The 10,000-nt window shown below is 35.5% G+C and overlaps 1 protein-coding gene across 7 annotated transcripts in view; it reads right to left on the reverse strand.

Annotated features, from left to right (window-relative positions):
- The window catches only part of LOC106875510 (uncharacterized), a 342,680-nt gene that overhangs the window by 249,526 nt on the left and 83,154 nt on the right, over nt 1-10,000 (reverse strand). For all 7 annotated transcript variants that reach the window (XM_052966006.2, XM_089349902.1, XM_052966002.2 and 4 more), the window contains exon 2: nt 5,098-5,166. The gene's annotated coding sequence lies outside the window, so the exon portion shown is untranslated. The remainder of the gene's footprint in view (nt 1-5,097; nt 5,167-10,000) is intronic.

Consider the following 10,000-nt stretch of genomic DNA (forward strand, 5'->3'; position numbering starts at 1 on the left):
CATTTATTGAGAAACTGACTTCACCTGACACCCAATTAATTACCATTATTTGATCCTCGGGTCACACTGTGCACCATGCATTCGCTTCAAGTTCTTTCTCGGGAGATAAATTTCTCCCTTCATACCTTGAAAAGGGTAACAGTCAATGATCTCTCTTTTCTGACTAACTTATAAAAATAAAATAAGAGCGAGTGACTTCGTACTGGCTTCCTCGCTGGTTTTACGATGACTCCCAACTCGCTATAAGTGAATTTATTAGCTTCCATCTAGTATCATTCATATCTTCCTTTATTGCAGAATATCTCTCAATGCTGAAAGGGTTATCACTTGAAGCTGTATAATATTGCCCGTTCTAGAAAGAACATGGTTCCTGTAATAAAAACATTGATAGCTGGATTTTAGCAGTATGAACTGCGTCAGGATCTCAAGTAATAAATTAAAATTATTCGTTCAGTAAAGAGGTTAGATGCAATGCCAAAAATATTAGGCTATATATATGTAATCTATGTATACAGATTATATATAACCTGCTCATCATATATATATATATATATATATATATATATATATATATATATATATATATATATATATATATATACGCCAGCTTAATTTTATTCGTCCTTAGTCGAAAGACATCTGTTGTTATGTCCCGTTATTATTTCTACTATATTTGTGTAACATTGTTCGTTTTTTCCGTCCTGGTTTTTTATACATTCGTTGCTTTCTTCCAAGGAATCTAATGCTCTTAGCTTAGGTTTTCCTTAGGGCTGGCCAGATTGGAGCAATATCGAGAATAACCAACCGAAATTGTAAGGAAAATTTGGAACTCGACTGAAGAAAGAAAACTCCGAATGACCCGTCCTTGTTTTCTTTGTATCGTCTGTCTGGATGTTTTGTCCCTTTCTTGTATCACCTAACTGTCTGGATGTTTTGTGTTCTTGTCCCATTCTGTATTATATATATATATATATATATATATATATATATCATATCATATGGACAACTAGGCGCAATCCGATGCTATAAAGGAAGAATTGAATAGCCACTAAATGTGACTATGTGACTAGGGTATCAAGACACCTACAATTGCTAGAAATAAGAGATAAATGCTCTTAATGCCGCAAATGTATACACACATGCTGACAAGTGATGTAATCGTCCAACCACCGCCGACTCGAAATTTCCTTAGACTAAACGTTTAGCTTCGCCAATTTCCGCTCGTTCAGCATATATCGGTCAATTTAGTCTGTCGGCATATAAGTACCATAGAAATCTATGGATAACTTTGCTGACTGCTAATGCGTGCAATAACAGTCAGAGAAAATTGTTCTAGGTTCGATTTTTAATAGATTAAATATATAGATAATCGAAATGGGCAAATACATCTAACACCAGTAGTGATATACTGTAGCACCAATAAGATACTTATCTATGATAGGCTAGGCAGATCGTTAACAAAATACAAAGAAATATGTAATAGCAACACTGAAAGAAGTCTAAAATATTAATTCAAATAGTTTAGATAAACTCATAACTAAAGCAGGCAGATAAACCTACCACCATGCTGAGATGGGGAAACATTTCTAGAATTGATTTGCTTCTGGCTGAGGCACTCAGAAAAATTTGCAGCGGATAAGATCTATGCGTGTGGTTGGTCAAATTTGACTTTCGGAGTATCGACATAGTGAAATGTCATTTCATAGTAAGTAAATTAAAATCGTAATGCTGCAGTTTATATTGTGTTGTTATTATATTTCCTAATTTGAAAGAGTCCAATGCATAGACATAAATAAATAAGAAAACACGTGCTGGGTGACGAATACAATTGATACAACCCCAAAGGGACTATATAAGAAATCACACTTTAGGTAGGGTTGGTAGCACGCCGGACGAAATGCTTAGTGGTATTTCGGCCGTTGCTACGTTCTGAGTTCAAATTCTGCCGAGGTCGACTTTGCTTTTCATCATTTCGCGATCAATTAAAGAAATACCAGTTATGCACTGGGTTGATTAAGTATGAACCGTGTAAATCTATTACCTATCAAAATTTGAAATGGTTCACATCAAATCCTAAACACCACGGAGCGTTCTGTTCGCCCTGCTTCAACTAACCTAACTGCTGGATTCCAGCCACCACTATTTCAGAACTGGCTGCGTCTTCTCTGTTTACTAAGACATTTTAGAGAATTTATTTGGGTTAAGAAATTTTGTTTCACAGGAGTGGCTGTGTGGTAAGTAACTTGCTTATCAACCACATGGTTCCGGGTTCATTCCCACTGCGTGGCACCATGGGCAAGTGTCTTCTACTATAGCCTCGGGCCGACCAAAGCCTTGGGACTGGATTTGGTAGACGGAAACTGAAAGAAGCCCGTCGTATATATGTGTATATGCGTGTGTATGTGTGTGCGTGTGTGTTTGTGTGTCTGTGTTTGTCCCCTCCAACATCGCTTGACAACCGATGGTGGTGTGATAACGTCTCCGTAACTTAGCGGTACGGCAAAAGAGACCGATAGAAAAAGTACTAGGCGTACAAAAAATAAGTCCTGGGGTCGATTTGCTCGACTAAAGGCGGTGCTCCAGCATGGCCGCAGTTAAATGACTGAAACAAGTAAAAGAGTAAAGAGAAAAAGAGTATATATAGTATTTCTGTGTTGCTCCTAGATTAAACCTCATAATAATTCATTTGTTACCATCAGAGTAACAAATGAATCACTATAGAATATAATGTAGAAGGTGCACCACCGGAATACTATCATTACAGGCTATAATCTAACCATCATTATACTCATTAAAAATATATACATATATTCATGCCTGTTAGATTTAACAGTAATTTGTTATTCGCTGTTAAGTTTGAGCTATAAGAAGAAGATTGAAATTAATGTTTCATGTGTATTAGTTTGATGCAAATTTCGAAATGTACAGCCATTATCAAGAGATTTATAATGATGAAAGATAAGGGGACATATGTAGAAATATCAGAGAAAATATTATCAAATTTTATCTAATATTGTCTCTCCATTTCACCCGATTTTTTCTTTACCCGCTAAGAGTACATTTGATAGATGGAATTGCCTATATACATAAGTATGTGTATGTGCATACTCACAAAAAGACACACACAAGCACGCACATTTATAATATAAAATACATGCTAACAATATGCATACATATATATAGATACATACATACATATATATAGATAGAGAGAGAGAGAAAGAGAGAGAGAGAGGAAGAGAGCGAGAGATACATATATATATAACATATATAATATATATGTATGCATCTATGTCAATATCTATCTATCTATCTATCTATCTATCTATCTATCTATCTATCTATCTATCTATCTGTCTATCTATCTATCTATCTATCTGTCTATCTATCTATCTATCTATCTATCTATCTATCTATCTATCTATCTATCTATCTATCTATCTATCTGTCTATCTATCTATCTATATTTATATATATATATATACATTCGTACACACATCAATACCCACCCATACATACGTATGAATAATGACAGAAAATGAAAAGTGTTGTAATTTTGAACAATTTCGTTCAGTTTTTTTACACAAAACTGCTGTTTCGCTTATGTTGTAGCAAATTACATCTAGATTGAAATATAATCATTTTCATATCGTGTAAGAAAAATATAACCGTATTCATATATTCAGTATTATTCTACTTCTAGTATATTTATGTTTTTTTCCTTTTCGAAACTTCTTGTCAGGAAGTAAAAAAAGTGCCCATGAACCTTAACAAGGTTGTCAAATTTATGGGGAAGAAGAATGGAGAAAGGTGTTGTGAAACCGAAAATCGGCTCCGAATACTAGTTGCGACTCCGTTAAAGACAACCAAGATACCAAATGATGGGCTTAAAGCTTGCGACAGATTAAAAATGGTAGTGATAAATTTCGAAACGGAATAGGACTGTCACTCTATGTAGCCATGACGGGATTTCAATTTAAAAGGAAAAGGACATCTACAAATACTGTGAGAAAACCAACCCTATATTTTTATTGTTCATGTTCCACTAATCTACTGTTCTATAGTGGTACTTTTATTTATCTACCTCGAAGGGACGAAAGGCTAACTTGATCTGGGCGATATTTGAGTTCTGAGTGCAGAAGCCTGCTGCAAATACCGGGAAACATTCAACGCAGCGTCCTAACTTCTCTGTCAATTCGTCATTTTGTGCTGTTATACACTGTGAAATCTATAATCCTTTCTTTTCTTCTACAGGCACAAGGCCTGAGATATTGGGATAAAAATGAATTCTATATATGTACACCACTGTATTAGTTTGTAATGGAGAAAGTTATTTACAATATAGGAGGATGGGTTGAATAGTTCATAGGTTGACTGCGAAGGAACGATGTTAGACCTGCGAAATCTTGCAGGCTTTAATTTGAACTCTAGTTTCTTTCCAGATAAACTGAAATTTGACATTTCAAAGAAGACCTCAAAAGTAACTAGTGGGGTCTTTTCTTAAAAACGGACAAAATTTGATGTTATCAAGTATGGGTTTAGCCTCTAAAGCTGACAAGGTTACTACATCAGAGAATATCACTCTAGCTTTACCAATAGTGCAAAAGTGGGCAGTTAAATATAGGAGGGAAGAGAAAGTCTTGGTGACGACCCAACAGCTATTACGTTCAGAAAGATGAAGTAATATTAGAATTGACAGAGTGCTGAGGCAAAATGTCATGTAAGAGATATAGAGTGATGGAATAAGTATACAGGGTGACAAAATTATATATATATATATATATATATATATATGAGTGGATTATTAGTTCATTTGATAATCTGGTAAACAAAATATCTTGCGGTACATAGTCACACTTCTTGACGTTCGAATTTCGAATATCAACAGGATAAATTTTGTATCCTTCCGGCGATTGCTAAAATAGCAGTATTCTATTTTGCCACCTGCTATATCCTCTAGAATTTGTGGTCTCTTGCCTAAACCTTAATATCTCCTACTGCCAATTAGAAATTGATTAAAATTCAAAAGATCATAATTTTTCTTCTAGAATAAAAAAGTCTAGTCTACTAAAATAAAGAGATTTCACTATATCTTACCTTTAGTATATCAGATTTGATGTACACCAGGGCGCTGTTGCTTCGCCTATATCCTATCTTCCTTGTAACCTGCAACGAAAGAATACAATCTGTTTATAGGAAGTATTATTTTGATTATAACTATTGGCAAGTTATGTAAATATTTGAATAGCTAACAGAAAGACAAGGACAACACATCTTAAAATAATGTACTTATGATCAAAGACAATCTCCCTGTATATCTATAGTTACATTGACCAATGTGTCGTTTTAAAAGAATCAGGATGTGATTAGGGTGTTATTTCTAGCAGGTACAGATACCAACTGTAAGCCCTTCTGTTAAAGTCAGTTGATATGGTAATGGTTGAACTTTCTATAAATTTAGGAACGGGTGGACTGCAGCAACGTTGCAACATAGTCAAGAACCATTTAATCGAACATATTGACCCTAGTATTTATTTTCAAGTCTGGCATTTCTTCTATCGAACGATTCTATTTTCCGAATCTTTTAATTACGCGGCCGTAAAGAAACCAACACCGGTTATGAAACAGTAGAGTGAACAGCTGTTCAGTTTCGGTTTTATGAACAGTTATATAATATGGGTACTTTCTCTGGTTACAATGCACCCTTCACGACTATGTAGTTCTAGGTCAATTGTCTTTTTTCCATAGACTCGACTTGACAAATAGACTGTCGGAAGAATGAATGAAATTTAGCGGATGTGTATGCAATATCATAAAACTTCACTCGCGAGATATTCGGTTTTAATAAGCTTACGGTTTTAATAGGCTCTACAGTATATATTTAGCATTATTTTCCCATTTATTCTACACAATGTATTTGTTCTCTCACACACACACAAACGTGCATAAGAGTGCAAAAACATGTACACACAAATATATACAAATATGTAAGCTTGCATGTATGTATGTGTATATGAAATTCCATACCGTTTGACAACGTATATCGGCAAATACAAAAAGAAAAAACTAGTGCCTTAAGACTAAACTTACTTAGATTCACCTATATACAGACACAATCTTTCCATTTCTATCCTCAAAATGCAGTTAAACAGTAATTGGTCTATATATATATATATATATATCATTGTGTATATTCAAACATATATATATGCACACACATACACCGACATACAACATATATGTATGTAAGCACAAACACACACACACACACATACATACTTAATATAATGTAGGGCAGCAAAATTATAGAAATTCTTCTACCAGTGGCCTAGCATGTATAAAAAGTCAATAGACAAAATATTTTCCATATAAAAATTAGTGTACATTTAAACACAAAAAGGGTTGACCACTTTACATGCTAGAAGGAACAGTCAAAAGTCCAAACCACAGTTAAGAGCAATTTCGAAGGGAATGCAAAATAAGAACATTTACCATGTTTTTATTTTTCATTCCCTTCGAAACTGCTCTTAACTTAGGTTTGGACTTTTGACTGTTCCTTCTAGCATGTAAGGCGACCTGTTAAGGGTCAACTCTTTTTGTGTTTAAATGTACACTAATGTATATATATATATATATATATATATATATATATATATGTACATAAACATGTGAGAGATCATGAAAGGTCTAGATTGTCTGTAAATTTATGATATAAAATGGTGCCATCACATTATCTAGACTGAGTCTTCCTGATATGCGTTGCTGCAATGTGCTACGTTACTATCAACACAAGATAATCTATATAAATGCATTAGTATATTATGAATCATATATTTGTTATAGATGCATCATTACAATATGTTATTATCAGACAGTCTGGATATTTCCAGTCGCTTCAATTTGCAAACAAACAAGGTGTAATAGGTTCACATCAATGAGAAACTTGTGGAAACCATATGTTTGGCTTCTATTAATGTAGTGTTAACAAAGCAGCGTTAACAAGCCTTGAGAAAAAGGCATGGTTCGATATTGAAAACTATAATGACACGAGTGTTGTCATTACTTCATTGTTAACAGAATTTGCCGACATGCTATTAAGGTTTCGTAGATATGTAAAAGCGTAAATAGTTTGTTTGCTGTGGTTATTTTTAACCGCAGGCTTAATGATCAACGTCTTTATACTTTTGGCATCGTTGTTCCGTTTATAACACTACATTGTAAAAATATGATCACTTATTTTCTACAAAATAGTGTGGAGCAACATGAGAAAATAATTCATGTTACAGTCGTTGTTTTACCACAGGTTATCCCGATGGGTCATATATCTCTTTTATTCTTTTACTCTTTTACTTGTTTCAGTCATTTGACAGTAGCCATGCTGGAGCACCGCCTTTAGTCGAGCAAATCAACCCCAGGACTTATTCTGTGGAAGCCTAGTACTTATTCTATTAGTCTCTTTTTGCCAAACCGTTAGCTTACGGGATCTAAACACACCAGCATCGCATGTCAAGCGATGTTGGGTGGGGGAGAAACAAACACAGACGCACAAACACAAATACATACACACACACACATATATATATATACATATATACGACGGGCTTCTTTCAGTTTCCGTCAACCAAATCCACTCACAATGCTTTAGTCGGTCCGAGGCTATAGTAGAAGACACTTGCTCAAGGTACCACGCAGTAATACTGAACCCGGAACCATGTGGTTGGTAAGCAAGCTACTTACCCCACAGCCACTCCTACGCCTATTTAATCAAATAATTTACGGTGGTAACCATCGCATATGTTTATGAATGGCTTTTGTTATCTCCTCATCCAGTGGTTCTCAACCGGGGTCTATATGGCCCTTGGGAGTTCAAAATTTATGTGCAATATAATGGTTATGCTTTCTACAATGCACAAAATAATTCTTGAGGATTCAATTGAGCAAGATAGGAACCACAGGGTCCATAGACAAAGAATAGTTGAGAAACAATGTTCTAACCAGTAAAATGCCCAGAGCTCGTGTTCTTGTACACGACTCCTCACGCTAGTCGGGTGAAGGTATCTTCAAACTGGCGATCTAACTTAAATTTTTGCAACACATTGGACTTCGCCAAAGGTACGTAATATGCTAGATAGATTGCAGAGTGAAACCGAACAACAGATTAAATATAGCCCTTAAGTAGGCCACGATGGGATTTGAATTTCATAATGCAAAGAGCCAGAACAAATACCACAAGTCATTCAGTCCAATTTTCTTACATTCTAGACAAATTCACCGCAATTCAGTGATGCTCCAAGATAATGAAAGGCTCCTAAATAATGAAAGGCAAAGTGACTTCAACAAGATTTTTGTTTAGAGCTCAGAGAAGTTTGACGAAAACTCTGGCACTTCACCAAGCATTTTGTTTTTAGATTTCGAAAAGCGAATGATTCGCTGAAAGTAAGTGTTGCTGCTAATTCAGGAAGAAATGCCGACCGTGTAGCGGCTTCATTTTCGTTCGTACAGCAAAAAATTAGATCGCATGTATTTCTTGATTTCATCGAAATGATTGTCTTCGCAATCAACCAATAATCGAATTTAATTACCAAGGTCAGTTAAATAGAACATCAAAGACACGTTTGTTATTGTTGTTGCTGCTGCTGCGGCTGATTTCTCTAATTCTACTGATTCTTTTGTTGATGTTGTTTAGTCACAAGGGAAACATAATACAGCAAATTTACGAAAAAAAAAAAGAAAAAAGGAAGGATCTGTCCGGAGATGAATTTCTCGTAAATTTAAGTTCGTCGAAAACTACAATATTCAAAGTGCATTGCAGTCATTTTGAGTATGAACTCAGCTGAGTATGGAGGGATCGTTTGTGCCTATGGCGTTTGCAGGCTCCCTGGGATCAGTGCTTTTTGTGCCGTTAAATTTCTGTTTAAGATGTTGCAAATCAATAGTTATAGAAAAGACATGACCAGTAAAAAAATTATGAAGGCCGATGTCCCATGAAGAAAAGCTAGGCAAAATGGTTAGTAATGAGCCGAGGGATATGGTGGATGCAACAGAGGTGACTATTGGTAAAGACGTGAGTGCGGCAGAGAAGTCTGAATAGTGGAAGGACGAAACCAGCCAGCTACGAAGAAGAGAGGCTGTTATGGTTTCGAACATGTCGAGAAAGTTTTGTTCCAGAAATGCAAATAGTTCGTTAAACGTAGATGCAAATCCAATAGTTTTGGAGAAAAGAACAGTCAATAGTATCGACCTCAGTACTTGAGATATATTTATTTCATTGACCCTGCAAATAGATGAATGAAAACACTGGCATCGGCGGATTTCGAATATTGATTCGCTGGCTAGCTCATGAGAGACTTCAGTAGAATCCACTTTGTTGCAATTATTCGGGTCAGAATGCCAATCTGAAGATAATATTATTCGTCTGTTAACCTACTTTCTTATGATTAAGTCATATAAGAGGAAAAAAGATTGTATACATTGGGAAAAAAGCTTTATGTATATCTTTATTACATGTTGTCTCCTACAGACTTTTTGCGCCCACAGAGTATCTCAAGAGGCATGATAGAGCAGCAGACTATATTCACTGGGTAATTTGCCCCATGATAAAAACTGGTGGGAACACAAACCCCCACCAGTGTTTGAAAATGATCACATCTCACTCCTTTGGAATTTCATCGTGCAAACTGACAGAAAGATAAAGGCTATTATGCCAGACATTGTATGAAAGGATTTTAGAAAAAATTAATGCCTCGTCACCGATATGATTGACTCGGCTATCTTTCGATTTGATGTGAGAAAACGACAACTGAAAGCACATGGGTTTTGTTTACATCTAATCGGTTAACCCTAACCCTAACCCTAACACTCACAGGCCGATTAGATGTAAACAAAACTCATGTGCTTTCAGTTGTCGTTTTCTCACATCAAATCGAAAGATAGCCGATTGACTCAATCGACATAAATGTATCTGTCAAGACCTACCAAAAACTGAGCAAGTATAAATTTC

This window comes from Octopus bimaculoides, chromosome 3 (assembly GCF_046866305.1).
Source record: "Octopus bimaculoides isolate indiv1 chromosome 3, ASM4686630v1, whole genome shotgun sequence".
NCBI lineage: Eukaryota > Metazoa > Mollusca > Cephalopoda > Octopoda > Octopodidae > Octopus > Octopus bimaculoides.